The sequence below is a fragment of the Rhagoletis pomonella genome, unplaced genomic scaffold (assembly GCF_013731165.1).
Source record: "Rhagoletis pomonella isolate Grant_MI unplaced genomic scaffold, Rhpom_1.0 Rhpom_scaffold_00008, whole genome shotgun sequence".
In the NCBI taxonomy this organism is placed as follows: Eukaryota; Metazoa; Arthropoda; class Insecta; order Diptera; family Tephritidae; genus Rhagoletis; species Rhagoletis pomonella.
This window is the reverse complement of record NW_023458562.1, coordinates 47,325,289-47,341,469: the sequence shown is the minus strand read 5'-3', so window position 1 is coordinate 47,341,469 and position 16,181 is coordinate 47,325,289. Positions and strand designations below refer to the sequence as shown.

General features: G+C 34.6%; 1 protein-coding gene across 8 annotated transcripts in view; it reads left to right on the top strand.

The window, feature by feature from the left end:
• The window catches only part of LOC118745010 (heterogeneous nuclear ribonucleoprotein L), a 409,030-nt gene that overhangs the window by 22,746 nt on the left and 370,103 nt on the right, over positions 1–16,181 (top strand). The window contains exon 1 of one of the 8 annotated variants that reach the window (XM_036478508.1): positions 9,497–10,144. The exons of the other annotated variants lie outside the window; for them this stretch is intronic. The gene's annotated coding sequence lies outside the window, so the exon portion shown is untranslated. Of the gene's footprint in view, positions 1–9,496; positions 10,145–16,181 lie in introns of those variants that run through there. 8 annotated transcript variants of the gene reach the window in all.

Here is a 16,181-nt window from a genome sequence, read left to right as displayed (position 1 = left end):
TACTATAATTATTTCGTGCTTTCAATTCCATTTAATTTTTAAATTTGAGTTTCTCAGAAAATGAAACCATCCCCATTTTAAATCGTTGCTTGTTTGCTTCCTTAACTTTTCTAATTCACCACCTTCTTCATTTCACCAGCCACCCACTTCAGCCACGGGTGCGACACACTTACTTGCTTTTCTCTTAAACAGCGAGCATCCCTCCTGTGGCGCGACAAATGTAACCTTGCGTTGTTTGAAAACAATTTTTCTGTCTTTGTTATTGACTTCCAAGCGCCGAAGGTTAAAAGTAGATGTAGTGATTTTATTTTTCACATAAATTTTACATTTTTCGTTTATAATTTAAAATGAATTTTTTTTTCATTATAATTGGGAACAAAACTGAAAATATTAAAATCTACATTAGAAAATTCTTACTTGTGAACTATAATTTCATACCATATATATTTAATAAAAATATTATGCTTGCATTTTAACGATTTCCTACTTCCGACCTCTCTCTACTTAAAGTTAGATAAAAGATCCTTAACTGAAAATATAATAAAGTAATATAATTTTATTTGCTCCTGGTAGATATATAATATAAACAAACCTTCTTTTAAGCTTTAATGTCAAATTTAATCCATTTTCGTCCTGCTCAAAGCTTTCCGCCTTTGCTCTACATACGACAACAGTTAAATTTCCACAAACTCATATACCTATGTATGTATGAAAGTATGTACATATGTACATCAAGTGTACATTTAAAGTAAAGAAAAATCCTCTACTCGCCACATCACCAGCTGAGGTGGTTTGGAAAAACTAGTTTTCTATTACAGCCGGTAAAAATTGTTGTCCAACCAGTCTTCTTGCCGTCGGCACACAGTGTAATGACCAAAAGCGTCGCATCCATGTCCGTATATGCACAAACATACCTATGTATTATACAAAAAAATGTACAAATAAAATATTAATGTGCAGACAAAAAGGCATTGTAAAAAAATGGCCGGTGTACAGGAAAGTAAAGTTTGCCGTTTTATTGCTACATAGTAAAAAAATAACATTAAATAAGCATTTGAACAGAGTTTGTATTTTATTGCATACATATTTATATACATTTGTATACACAAGTGTAGTACATTAACCCCTGAAAATTATAGATTTACAGTTCAACACTGAACTTGACTTTTAACTTTTATCTAAAACTCAATGAGTGTCGAAGATTTCATAGATGGTAGGGCTTCCACGGGCTCTAAGAAAAATACAAATCTCATCTCTCATTACTGGGCGGAGCCTTAACTGGCCATTGCCCGATTTGGAATACATTAGATAAGACTCAACATCACCTCAAGCCCCCAATGGAGTAGCTTGAGAGGTGATTAAATGAAATCCTCTGCTTCTCAGCTGTCCACCCCTCGCGAGTTTAAGGTTTAAACACCTTGCGACTCATATCCTTGTCATACCCGATGTGTTTCCTGGAATAAATATCATCCGCTTGACGAACTTTTAAGTGAGTAAATACCATTTTTCCACCACAAACCTTTAGGGAACTCCATTGAATGTCACATATCCCCTTTCTTTCCGTCCGACAAAAAATAATTTTTTTTACAAATACAAAAAAATATTTTTTTATTTTTTCCACATCTTCTTCAATGATCCTAGAAATATAAGCCTTGAAACAGCATCCTTATAGTAACATCCCCGCTAAATTTGTTACAAAATATTTTATTATTTATTTTAATAAAAAGCAAGTTTGAAGTAGCTAGGACTTACCATTAATTGTTGGCATTTTTTCTTGACGACGGTGTTATGCATTTTTTTCATACAATGTAAGTATATTCGACAATTTTTTAATACGGAAGCAAATGGGCAACACCTTGCACTTATTATACTCAATTTTAATGAGCTGCAAAACTGCAAACCAATTTTCTGTCTAAAGATTCTAATTATAAAGTTTGAAATTTGGGTGAAACTTTGCAAAATTAATTTTCATAGTTTTTGCACAAAGTCAAAAATTCGGATCTATATGGTTTTTTTTACGAAAAGAGCTTTTTGTGTCGATTACGGATAGCAACGCAACCACGGTTCGGTTACCAGCTGGCAACGCAACTGGAAAGAAAATTTATATTACGAATGGCAACTTTCAACAGTTGCTGTAGAGTTATCGATAATGGAAATTTGACAGTTCAACAACCAGCAAGCGGCTGTAAAGGCCCGTCCACATACAACTTTGGCGTTGCTTTGGCGCTGGCGTCGGTTTGACAGCAACGCGAGTAACGCCCATGCTTGCTACAATGAACGCTTAACAGAGAATACTTTGGTCACTAAATTAACATACTGGCGGCAGATAAACAAAAATTGTATATCACATAATTTTGATTATTTGGAACAGTTGACGAACGACGCGCGAGAAAAATTGAGAGTTGGCCATCTTTCGGCGTTGTGTTGGCGTTGGCAGTTCCCAACTTTGGTTATGCGGAGACTTTCATATAAATGCATGTATTCATAGTCAGCTGTCGAAGCGACTCCAATGCCAACGCAACGCCAAAGTTGTATGTAAACGGGCTTTAAACAAGCTGTGCGAGTAAAACAGGGAGTTTTAAAGAAAAGACAGCAATAAAGCTAAGTCATCACAATTATTTGTTTAAGAGGAAGATAAGTGCATGAACGCGGCCTCAATTAGGCGACATTTAAAGGATAATTCCAATCCTCAAGAGCTACCGCGTGCACTCCAAGCAAAAGTTAATGCTTTCAAGGTTCTTCTTTTATTATCGTTTTGTGTTCATTTTCAAAGCATTTTGAGGACTTCCAAAGGGAGCTGTAGTATAATTGATTAATAAACAGATGAACCACTTCGTTCAGCTTCAATACCTCCGCTCATAAAAAATTGCGCACCTCTTCGATTTTTCGCAGAAGGAAGTGCCACAGCAATGACTTAAATTTGGAAAACTTGGTGTGTCGGTAGTTTTAAAAGAGGTGCTTCGGTTGATAAAGGGAAAAATTTGAAATCAGCGTTCGCTTTTGTTTCGCCAAAAGGGCGTCCTCCACGGGAACTAAAATTTTAAGTTATTATTTTGTTATTTTCACCATATTCCTTAAAAGCCAAATGCATTGCAAAATGTTAATATCGTTCAAATTATTAAAAACTAAAATATTTATATGACAAAATTTTCAATTTTTGCTACTAAATATGCTCCAAAACATTCCCAGCAACCTCAAAATGTAGTCGCCTGTATACACACTTTGTAGCAACTGCAGTTGTCAGTTGAAAGTTGCCAGTTGCCATCTGTAATATCGTTTTGGCAACTAGCAACGCAACTGAAGTTAGATTGCTATCGATAATCGACCCATTACTTTCATAAAAAAATAATAAATATTAAATAAACAAAAGAAAAATAGCCAACCTTAACAAAATGTCGAGTTCTAATTTATATTCTGGTCACTGTATGTGTTTTTCGATTCGACTCGCAGGCATTCAGATTAGAAAATACCCTGCAGGAATTCGAATTAGTTTGAAAGTAATTTATAAACTACTTTATTTTAAATGATAACTAATTGATATTATCACTATTTCACCTGCAACGAACTCATTTATTTAAGACGGCGATATCCTAGGAAGCAGTCAATTGCCTTTCCCTGCATGTATTTTCAACTACTTTAAAATGAATTTGGCTTAAACATCTTCAAAGTCAGTATGTTTCGTTTGAATACGCTTTCGTTCTGCACTTCACAGATGCTTTTTCATAACTAAGAAAAACCGAAATTAAATGAAATACAGAACATTTGGCGTCCCGTATAAAATAAATAAATTACCAGGACAGTGGGTCAAAAAAGAGGACTAACTATTCCGTATAACACAGGACGGATGGTCACCGTACTTATAGGTGCCTATTTCCATTAATGCTTTTCGAACGTAATCTTCGGAGAAAATAAAAGTCACGTTTTGACTTGCACTGACTGACTTGCATTTGACTGAGAAAATAAAAGTAAAATTTTGACTTTTATTTTTGACCGAAGAAATAAAAGTTTTATTTTAACTTTTATATTTGACCGAAAAAATAAAAGTCAATTTGTGACTTTTTTATTTTATTTTTTACCTCCCTTTTATTAGCTCGAGATGTAACTATGTAATATTGATGCGCCTAAAAGATGCAGCGATTTCAACTCTCAATTTACATACCTGATGACAGTACGAATGGAAATTATAAAAGCGAGGCTTTAGGTTTTTAAACTATAATTTTATTGATTTTTTTTTTGGAAAAAAGCATAACCGTTACGGTCCCTGAACTATACCGAGGAACATTGAACAGGTTGTATCAGCAGAGCAGCTGATTTGATTTTTTTTTCAAATTATTGGTCTCGAAAATGTTAAAAATTCTTCATTAATTCTCACAAAAATTCTGAACTGTCAAAATCAATTTGCATGTGCCACATTTTCCATACAAAACAAGCGATTGAATTGAATAGCAGCTTTTGGAACGTTCGCCCAACTCAGCAGCACAACCGCTGATTGCTGGGCTTTGCAAAGGACGATCAATGCTTCGAGAAGCAAACAAATTTATTAAGAAAGAAAGTTGCAACAATGCTGTTTTTTTTTTGCAATTTCAATTTTATATTTTTAATTTTTTTGTTGTATTTCACATGGCACGCTTTGATTTAGAAAAAAAAAAATCAGAACAGTTTTTGACACTTTCGATACCAGAAGCAACAAAAACTGTTGTTTTTGCTCTAATGCTACTACCTGTTTGATATGCCTCGAACTATACGAAACTAATTATCAGAAATTACCAACTCTAAACTCACTTTCTTTTAAAAGTCTGTCCAAATCAATTATCATTTCAAATTTCAAAATACGAAAATTAGATTCGAGATTCGTAATCAGCGATCCCAAACAACCCAAAATACCCCCACTATGATATAGTTTACTGATTTGTTAAGTTTTGTGCTCGCCATATTGGATCCGACATTTTGAATTTTTGAAACCTGAGTTCAGATTCGTAATAAGCGACACCGTTGACCTTTGCATACCATGTTTTATTAAAACGATTGGTTTCTTAAATCTTATGTACGCCGCCATATTGAATCAGCCATTTTGCATTTTAGAAATCTGACTTAAGATTCGCACTCAGCGATCTACAAAAATAAAAATAAAATTTAGAACCATGTGTAATGAATTTCCAGCCTTTTGGCACTTTCCTCATTGGGGTTTCTATTTGCTTTTATTAAAAATTTTTATAAATTGCCGAGTTGGTCTTCAATTTGATGACTAGGTTGTAACCGAAATGTATAATGGACAATAAAATTTGTTGATTGGCGGAATGGTCATTAACTTGACGTATAACTTTCGAACGGAAAAAAGCTTTTTAGAGTAACAAGGGTTAAGCTTTGTGAGAAAAAAATTTAAATTGCGAATAGGTCTTTCACGTGACGTTTGCGAATGAGTCTTCCACTTAGCATTTGGATTTTCAATCGAAAAAAAAATTATTTGCGAAAATCAGGCTAAATATTTGTGAAAAGCTGTGTAAGGTCCGCAACTTAACGTATGGATTCTCAATCGTATTTGTATAATAATTTGTATGAAAATTGATATAGACCTTTAACTTGACGTTTAGATTCTGAAAAAAAGTTTGTGAAGAAATATTTTGAAGTTAACAATGGGAAGAATTAACAATCGGAAAAAATTATAAGGCTTAAATTTTGTGCGAACAAATTTTTAAAGTGGCGGAAAATTTTTCAACATGCGTTTTGAATTCCAAATCGAAGAAAGTATTTAGGACAGTAAGGGTTAAACTTTGAAAGAAACATTTTCAAAATTGTTGGAAGTTTTTCTACTAAACCACAATAAGGGTTAAACTTTCTGAGAAAACTGCTGGCTATTTCTGCATTTCACCTTTTCGTGCATTCGTGTAAGGTCTTCGTTATATGTATGTACATATGTAGATACATACATATTTACGTCGATTAACTTAATTAACCCCCGAAAAATCAGATGCGTCAACGGCACAGTAGGCTGCGTTTTTGATAAACGCGTTTGCAGAAATTTCAAACTAATCAACAGCCTTTGAAATTTCTCTTCATGCGCAGTAAATTCTCTTGCATGGGTGAGAGTTGCACGTCGTGCTCACTTTCTCTAAACATCTCTCTCTCTCTCTTTTATACAAACTCTGCTTGATGTCTTGCAGTGTTTCCACTTTTTCGTTTTAAACCGAATTAAAAAAAAAATAATGTGTTTTTCGACCTAAATCCCGTAACCTTCAAAAACGAAGAGAACTTTAAAAAAATTAAGGGTTTTTATTTTATTAAACATAAACAACAAATACAAATTAATTTGAAATAAAATAAACAGTTTAAATTTTACAAATACAAACTTTATGAACAGAAAAATTTAAATCACATTTCAGTTGCATTATTTTTAACCGACTTCACAAAAAGGAGGAGGTTATAAATTCGTCGGAATATTTTTGTTATGTATGTTGCCGTATAACTTTGAACCACGTTAACCGTTTTTTGTAATTCTTTTTTTAAGCAAAGGTGATACCTCAGAGGTTATCCTATATTAATTTGGTTTACATCCGAACATGAACATGGTTTGGTTTTTTGCCTAAAAATTGCTTGCTCTCAAAGTTTTTTGTTATTTTTTTTTTTATAAATTTGATTGAAAACCGCAAATTCAATACAACCTGAAGATTATTTCAAATAAATCTTGGGCGTTCTTATTTTATTCAAATAAATTTTGGGGACATTTTTTTTTTCTATTTAGTCCGTAAAATATCAGAGAGTGCTGGAACTTCTAATTTACTTACATTTTTTATTCAAATTAATTTTGGGAAAACATTCTTTCCAAATGTGCTGTGGCGACTGGAATGCAAAGGACTGCTGAAACCATTTGGTTCAAAAGAGGAAGCGGCGCTAATTTATCGCTCCTTCTTATATTAAAAATTGGCTTTCAAAAAAAACCCTAGAGAACTTTTAGTTATTCATTCAAATTGGAAATTTCGAGAAAAACTGTAAATTGAGCTGGAAGGTATTTTAAAAAACTATAAGGTTGTCTATGGTAATTTCCTTTCTTCCAAGTAATGTTGCCCTTCCCCGTTGCAATATGTGTTTGATCCTGTAAAAAGGCTTGTTTTTTTCTTCTTGTTCTTGTCTTGCTCACGCATTTCATAATTGTGATTTTAAACAACCATCAGGGTAACCATCTCCCCTCACAAAGCTTCACAGGGCAGAGAATGTGCCTTTTTTGCTTTACAAGAGTGTGACATTTTAAGAAACGAGCGCACAATTTTCTCACCTTTTGCACTTAATTTAGAATCGACCACGAAAAGGCGAAGGGTCAATCAAAAGTCGACATTTTTTAGTAGGAACGAAATCCCATAACTTTAATTTATAGTTAAAACTCTCGATCTGGCAACATTGGTGGGATTGGCATCGAAAGCAAAAGCTACCCCAGCTGCGGCTATGCTGAGAAATTGTTTAGAGAGGGGTAGCATCGTCAAAAGGGGCAAGAAACAGGAGAAGCAAGAGCACAAGCAGCAAGAGTACAAACAACAAGAAGGATAAGACGAAAGGCGAAAGGAAGCAAAAGTGCAAACAGCAATTTGGAAAAGCGGAAGGCACGATATAGGGTGGTCGATATAGAGATGGTGAGTGGAAAAAGGTTCAGCGTTGTGGGAAGTGTGCTAAAGAAAATCTGCATGCTGGTGGTGGAAAAAGCCAGGAGAAGAAATTCGCGTGCGGTGAGTAAATCAACGAGAGCTTGTATTTGCTGCAAACGGACATATGTAAAACTCGTTCGTTAAACTCTTCGGCGCTTTCTTGGTGATTGAAGTTAACTTGAAATTATTCAAAGAGTTTGGATTGAGAGCTGCCTGCAAGCGCTGCAGGGGTGTGCGTGTGTGTGTGAGTGGGCGTCTAGATGCCGCAGCACTGCCTTAGTGCCACTGTTGCCAACTTAATGCTTTTCGCACTAAATTTAGTGCTTTTCTTAATCTAATGCGCGAAAATATTTGAGTTTGGTGCTTGGTGCGTTTTTCGTGCTTTTTTTAGTTTGAAGACACCAAAACTATAAATCTGAAACAAAAATAGGACAATGACAATCATAAGCGAAAGAGCATATGTTTGTCAAACAAATATGTGCCATGTGTGGGTTAATGTGTCCAAATGCTTAACTCAAAGCAAACAATTTTGACACACACGTGTGGTCAAACAATTACACGTTAGTTTAAAATAAAGATTTCTAATTTTCAGATACAAATTTATGAATAAATTCGGCTTGAGATGTGGACCTTTTTTCAAAAAAATACTGTGGTCAGCGTAGCCCGAGTTGGACTTACATTTTCTCTGTCAAAATTCTAATTTTACCCAATTTTTTAAAGGGTCCGTCTCCGCTTGCCACTCCAAAACCATTGAACAAATAGCCGAACATTTCCCCTGTTGTTTTTGAAATAGAATGGGTCTAATGCTCAATATGTTTAATAAAATTTTATGAATGATGAAAATAAAGATTTTGACAATTAGTTATCGAATTTAATGTAAAATGTAAACGTTTTTAAGAAAATATATTAATTATTTTTAAACGGTAAAGGTTAATACAACTATTTTATTTATATTCCCAAATTTAGGATTTAAAATCCTCTCTACCAAAAAAACTTAAATTGGGTAACGCCGCTTCGATTTTTTTTACAATTGAGTAATTATCAAAAATCTCCTTTTTATTCAAAAAGTTGTTTATTTAAACTACCTTCTTTTTTGTATCATGTGTGCCAGCACTTTCAATCATGCCGGAGTTACATACGGTAATTTGCCATTGCCTCCCAAAAACGTCCATGTTGCTGGGACCAAAAATTGATTTTTATGGCTTCAATTTTGGCTGAATTTGTTATATTTTTTACGAATATTAAAAAAAGCACCAGCATATCCTTTTTTTGCTTTTGTCGAGAAAAAACGCGATTTTTCTTGGGGTTTATGGCCTTTTCAAATTCAGAACTTGGCAACACTGGTTAGTGACACCCTCTACTCGACCCATATGGTGCGCATATGTACGTACTTTAACCGCAATATGGAAATTTTCCCAACAGCAATTTGTTTAACGCTCTCGTGCAACCCTTAAAGTGGCTGCTGCTCTGGAGTGGCAGCTTGGAATTTGCAGGCGGAAAAGCTCTGCTAAGCGTTGTTTGCCTACCTTCGGCACTGATAACGCTGAATAGTTGCTGCGCGCACTATCTACTCTCGCGCTGCAATGCTTTGCCCATAGACTGCAACTCCACTCCACCCCACCAATGCCCTCCGTTGTCATGCAGACACAAGCACTGCCACCCCCGCACTCACTTACTGCAACGGCAGTGGAAGAACTTTGCTTGCGCGCTGACTTTGTGTGTGTGTGTGTGTGTATGGGCTGTATGCATTCTTCTAGTATTGTGGGGTTGTTTCAGCTAACTTCGCTGTGATTGTTGTTGCATTTGTCGCTTGTTTCGCTTACTGCGCAAACTCCACTTCCGCTTCGAGAGCTAGTAACTTTTCTGCGGCAGCGGCAGCGACATCGGCAGCGCTAGCGGTAAGTACCCAAATGTGTGCATTTCGGAAAAGCGCAGACCATCGTCCAGAAAAGTGCCAGCAACGCCGTCAAGCAGACGCAAATTGTCGAGCAAATTTCTTTCACGCAACGTTCATCAGCTACAACAGTTAGTTATTTAGTGGCAGAGGTGTTCGCAAATCCGGTAAAGTGCAAAATCTAAAGCAAAAGTAAAAAAAAGGAGAGGTGAAAATTTGCATACTTGCGCGATAAGCGAAATTCTACTCTGCGTATTTGGAAATTTTTGTGGGCAAAAAAAAAAAACCCAACAAAGTGGTGCAAAAATCATTACCCAGCGAAAAGTTCAAATTTGAATCCCAAAAAAGTTTATTCAACAAAAAACAACTCTCACAAAAATAAAAATTCTCAACGTCAGCTAAGCAGGCCTTGAAAGTTTTGTCGCTGTCTGAAATTTAATTCAATTTGATTTCAAACAAAAAAAAAAAATTAAAAATTGCACAAAAAAAGTTGAACGCTATCGTTGCATTTAATAAACGCAGGAACAAAAGTTCAATTTTCGCTTGAAAAACACATCGGTCGCGCAAAACGAGTTTGCAAATTTATCAACGCAAATTTTCTTCCTCCAAATAAAAAGTGAGTATTAAGCGTATTTGATGGGAGTAGGAAATTGAATTAAAGAATTGAAGAATTGTGAAAATGCAGAAACTTTTGTGACTTTCTGCCACTTGGCGTCTGCGATACAACGAATGGGTGTAGAAAGCAAAAAGTGGTTGATTAAAGTGGAGAAAGAAAAATTTTGTGATTTTCTATGTACGCGAGGGTACGTGCGTTTGTGTGGGTATGCATCTGTGTGTGTGTTTGATTTGGCAAAAAATTGGAGAGGTAAAATGCAAGACAAAAAATTGTGGCGAGAGGAAAAACAATGAAAAGTGCTGGTTAAAATGCAAGCAAGCTGTGAAAATTGTACCACATACATACATAATTTATTTATTATTTAATAGAAATTAAAAAAATTGTGCAGTAAATAGTTAAATATGGCATTGATAAAGGTAAATGGGAGGTTGAAGACGACCTGAAAAGCCTATAAAGCGAAGCATACGCTTTTGCGGAAAGAGGCGAAAATATCATAAACTACACAGAAAGTGCTGCCAACTGGCAGCAAAAACTTTTCGCATACGAAAATTGTGACATAAATTGTGATAACAAAATTTTGATAAACAATTTTTATAAAAATTGTGCAGTAAAACAATCGTCTTCGGCTTAAATCTGTGGTCACAGGCCACAACAGCTTAAGACGGGGGTCGGTTTTAGTATAATGCACCATTTCGGTTCTTATTTAAACCACAAGACATTTTTTAAAAGAAGCTTGATTGGGAGAGGGTTCGTGGAATTTGAACTTATTTCGTTCACGATTATTTGTCAATGGTTTTTTGATTATACATTAAACTAAAGCCTACATCCCGATTTAAGCTGTTATGCCTTGTCACCGCAGAAATGACCGGTTACTTGTATCTGAAAGTAGAAAAGTATTCTACGCCAAAATACTGTGGACGCAAAGAAAATTGTGATTTTTGTCCATTTTTCGAAGGGGTCCCTAGGGTCATATTTGTCAATTACGGTTCATGCCTTCTCCAAAAAGGGGGGTTGAAGCTGACACGCCCTCCCCACCCTCGCCCACCGCCGCTTCAACGACCGCCCTTATAGGAAAGGTCCCCAAAATTTCGAAAACTTTAGTTTTAAAAATTTGCATGGTTTTTGTTTTTTAATTTTTGAAATCAGTCATTCATTATATTGCATACAAATGGTAAAGATGTTAAAAATCGCCACGAAATTCTTAAAAAAAAATTTCCAAGTGCAAATGTTCAAAATTAAGCTTTTCTTAATGGAAAGTTTGCCTTTAATAAGTTTTATTAAAGTTTCGCCTTAGGCCTTTAAAGAAATTTACTCTTCCAGCAACTTTGTTATATTAAAATTGAATGGGCTAAAAAACTGCATACTCAAGTTTTTTCTAGAGAGCGTAAATAAAAAGTGTAATATTTTAATGAAATTTCGCCGAATTTCCTTTAATTTTGCACAAGGTTTGGAACTCTGATTTTTGGGATTTTTTGTTGTAGAATTAACCATATTTTTATAAAAAATTATCGAGAAATAAAATATTTAAAAAATAGTTGCCCGTATTGTAAAAAAATCGCTGCACCTAAACTTTATTGACTGACTGTACAACTTTTTTTATAGTTTGTGTACAAAGTTTGAAATATGAAAAAATATGGGTTTTGTTAGATAATGAGCTATACTTTTAAGCAAAAAATAAAACCGACTTCAATTCTCATATAAAAATTTAAGAGTACCGTTAATTTCTTCATGATCCAATGACCGGATCAAAACCAAATTAGTATGGGACCACCTCTGAGGTACCACCTTTCCTTTAAAAAAATTATAGAAATCGTTTAACCCGGTCCAAAGTTATGTGATAACATAGTACATAGTAGTACATTATAACCTCCTTTTTGGAAGTCGGTTAAAAAATAGGCGAAACCAAAAAAAATGTTTCAAGGTCAAAAAAATAGCTAAGACAAAAGTGTAGATAATGCAATTATCTATAAAAACTGTTGTGACACTTTTGTTCCTAAGAACTACCGTTTCAGACATAAAGCGATTCAAAAATATGGGCACTCTACTTGTGAGGTAGTGTACTTGGCGTGTTTTAACGTGGTATACCCGGTAGGCCTACTCCACGACATATTGTAGTCCTGTTTAAGTTCAAAATATACGAAAAAATAAATATAATATGTAAAAAGAGTGAAACAATAAATTTTTTCCATATTTCGAAAATACCAAAATCCATAAAACTCAAAGTTTTTAAGTTTGTAACTATAAAAAAGGTTAAATTTTCACAAAAATTTCACTTTTTATTCAGATTTTTTTTTTTGGTATGCAGTTTTTTAGCCCATTCAATTAAAATTAAATACATATATAAACATAAGTTGCAAACAATAACATTTTGAATTTTGCTACTATCTTATTGACCGCAGCTGTGCAAAGCATTTGCATTTTCTCAGGGCCTGATCCCTCATACGCTTGAAAAAGTGCGGTTACAATACTTAATTATTGTGAATATTAAACTTAGTTTGTTCAGCATTCCAATTTCAGAAGAACTTGAAGAGAAAACAACCAAGCACTTCCCTAAAATTTTCGTAGTAGTGGAAATGCGTCTGACTAAAAACTTTTATGGCTGACAAAGTTCTTCCTCTTTTCCGTTGCTTTGCAGTGCATTTTTTTGAATTCTGCCGCGAGGTCCAGTTACTTGCTTTTAAGTAGAAAAGGAACTAGTCATTTTTACTTTGCCATCGACAATTTGTTGGAGTTTAGAAGCCCTCCAATATGATCAGCCTCGAGGATGGAATTTTGGGTCTTTCTTCTCTGCAGACTGATGCTGCTTCAAACTTAACTTGTTTAACTGACCATAATACAGATGCCAGGCTGACATTTATGAGCGAAAACTCTTCCTTGAATTATAAATTTCAGGGATTACTAATAGGTTACAAAACTGGAACAATGCAGTTAATTTGCAATTCGTAATTTTTTACTGAGTTTCTCTATAAAAATTATACAAGTTTTTATGATCAAACGTTAACATGTGTAAACAATGGTTAGGCGTAATGCAAAATCGAATTGCTATAAAGTTAATAACAGTAAACCGTACCTTTATTACAACCATTTTAATATTTTTTTTATAGTTCCAGTTTTGCTCTCCATTGTATCTAAGTTCATATGCATACATATAAAAAAAGTTATACAATGTTCCAACATCAAATTAAAGTAGCGGTATTCTCTAAGTCTTGTAAAACGCTTGCACGGTGCACATACTGCCCGGTAAAACCGGTTGTCCTATTGAGTTGCGGAATTTGCTTTTCAGCCTCAATAAATTCTTATGGCCTTATTCATAAAAAAATAAAATAGGTTTATAAAGCACTATAAAGTGCCATTTTCGTACAAATTTTAGATTTTTAAAGTAGTTAAAGTCTCCTCTATTTGCTATGAATTTGGGTGTTAGTTTATTCAATTGGCCTTGACAACTGAAAATATTTTGATATATATAGTTTTTTGTGAATTTGAATTTCATCAGACAAGATTTTAAATATTTGCAACATCAAAGAAAGCTTCTTGCGAATCTAGATCAGAAATCCAGTGGCTGCTCTAAAAATGTTAAAGAAATATTTCATCAAAATTTCTTAAATCAGTGTGCAGTTCTCAAGACACAAATGCTCGTACGCAAGAAAATTTACAGCCACCGAAAAGTACACTCTCGAGCAACAGAAATAATGAAAAATATTTTTGGCGATTTTTCATGTGAGCTGGAAAGTAATAAAAAATGGTTTGACGTCAAAAAGTCCGACTTGGATGTGAATTTTAAGGACTGCGCCGAATAAAATTGTACGCTACAAAAATTATGTGTTGTGAACCAGTTGTCAGATTAAAAAAAAAATATATATATATTTTATTTTTAAAGTTAATCACAAATTCATATAAAGTGGTAAAGAAACATAATAATATAATTGTTTAATAACCACTTTTAGTTTCTCCGGAACACCCTTTAGCACAATTAGAGCAGAGGTTCCAAACTCTGGTTGGGTACCGAACGAACTTAATCACCAATCAACCACTACTAGTGAGAAAATCAGACGCTATTGAGTTTTAGGTCAGTTGTCGCTATTTCACGCCGGATCTCCCTGAAATTGCTTTAAAATATTTAATCTGTCAAGCTTATTCAGTATCGTCCGAAGGTTTGATTCCGTTGTTAACAAGGGAGCTCATCAAAGAAAGAGGGCCTCTGCTGTTCATATCCGTCGAATTTGAATAAGACACCATTGTTTGAAAACTTTTGACTTTTCTAATTATTTTGACTTTTCGTGTACTCCTTAAAACTTATTTTGAAAATACTTCAGATAATTGCGCTTTGAGACAAAAATATCGAAATATGGATATTTTGTATGGATATTTTTTTAATCGAAATATCGATATTTTTTATCGATATTTTTTTTTATCGAAATATCGATATTTTTTACTCTATATAATTTCGATACGATACACATCGATATATTTTTTTTCATTTGCCCATCCCTACAAATGTTTAACAAGCCGGAAGCCTTATTTGTGGTAACTCCCACCTCTCAGGTAATTTTATTTTAAGGACTAATCAGGTTGCTTCTTAAACATTTTAATAAGATTTTCTCGCAATTCCAATTTCATTGAAATTTTTACGTTGGATAACTTTTTTTATTTACCAAAAGGACACTAATTTGAGGACAATTTTCTAATACAAATTCTTATAAGTAAAAGCCTTTACTTGATTATAATATCGAGTTTAACCTTATACACTAATTTTCTGATTGATTAGTGTAAATGATTAGTGAAATAATTGAGAGGCCACTTCGCGAAGAATAGTCTAAAATTTCGATTGAAAATTTAACTAAATAAATAAAGAAAATCGAAACATGCCTTAAATGAAACACCGACCGACCAATACTACCATATTTATAACACCGTAAGAGGAGCAATTTGAGCAGCATAAAGTTTTTTGTTTACTTACACACATAGGTATACATTGTACATATGTATGTATATTTACGTCCCCCCAACCCTTAGTGCAACCACTCGAAGGGTTGCTGTCAAACAGTACAGATGTAGTGCTAGCTTTGTTGTTTTTAGGAAAAAAACAAACCCTGAAGTGCATACCCACAAGCACTCGTTCAATCAAGCTTTAGTTACATTATTTCGTTTATTCTCCATGTTCTCGCCATGAATCCGAACTTCCCTGCTATCAGCGTTGCGCACTGTTTCTTTACACTAGCAGCTTTTCATTCCATCATTCCATCAGCCATCCACTTATCAACCAAAAATTCATCATTCTATTCGCCATCGTTTCTAACAACCTTTCTACTTGCTTGTTTGTGTTGCCTCCCGCCGCAGCTCACCTTCCCACTCATCACTTGGCTATGCATACTTTTCTATTTTACACATTTCTCTGCTTGTTTTCTATATCTAGTAACTTTTTCCTGTGCTTTCCCTTACTTACTGCTCCTGCCTTGTTTAGCCTTCTATTTCTGCTCCCCCGCATACTGCTGCCCCCTGCTTGGTTTGATTTGCTTTTCAATCATTTTCCGCCTATCTGAAGTTATTACATTTCACTATTTTATTTCACTTGATTGTGTTCCTCTCGCAGTCCTCGATCCAGCCAACAGCAGAGCCATACATACATACATACAGATGTAGCAGCAGTGCCAACCCGTTGTCGGAGGGTGGTTTTTGCGCCACCCTAAAGCCATTAGTTTTTCCGCTTTCGCATTTTCATCGCGCTTTTGCTTTTGGCTTTGCTTTGTCGTCGTCCCCGTCGTCGTTGTCTGAGCAATGTTTTTCCTCCATTTATTTTATAATTATCGTCTGCTTTACTTTATGCTGCCACTCGAATGTTGCCAACTATTCAGAAAGCGCATATTTTTATGTTGGCTAGCACCTTTTTCTTTGGGATTTTCCGTCGGCGTCCCGTCAGTAGGTAAGTAAGTTGAACTTTTCATGGAGTTTCTTTATTGGAAAGTTACGGATGTTGCAGTCAGCATTCGTACCGAAATCGCTAAATATTTTATATAAATTAATTTTGAAAGATTCCTCA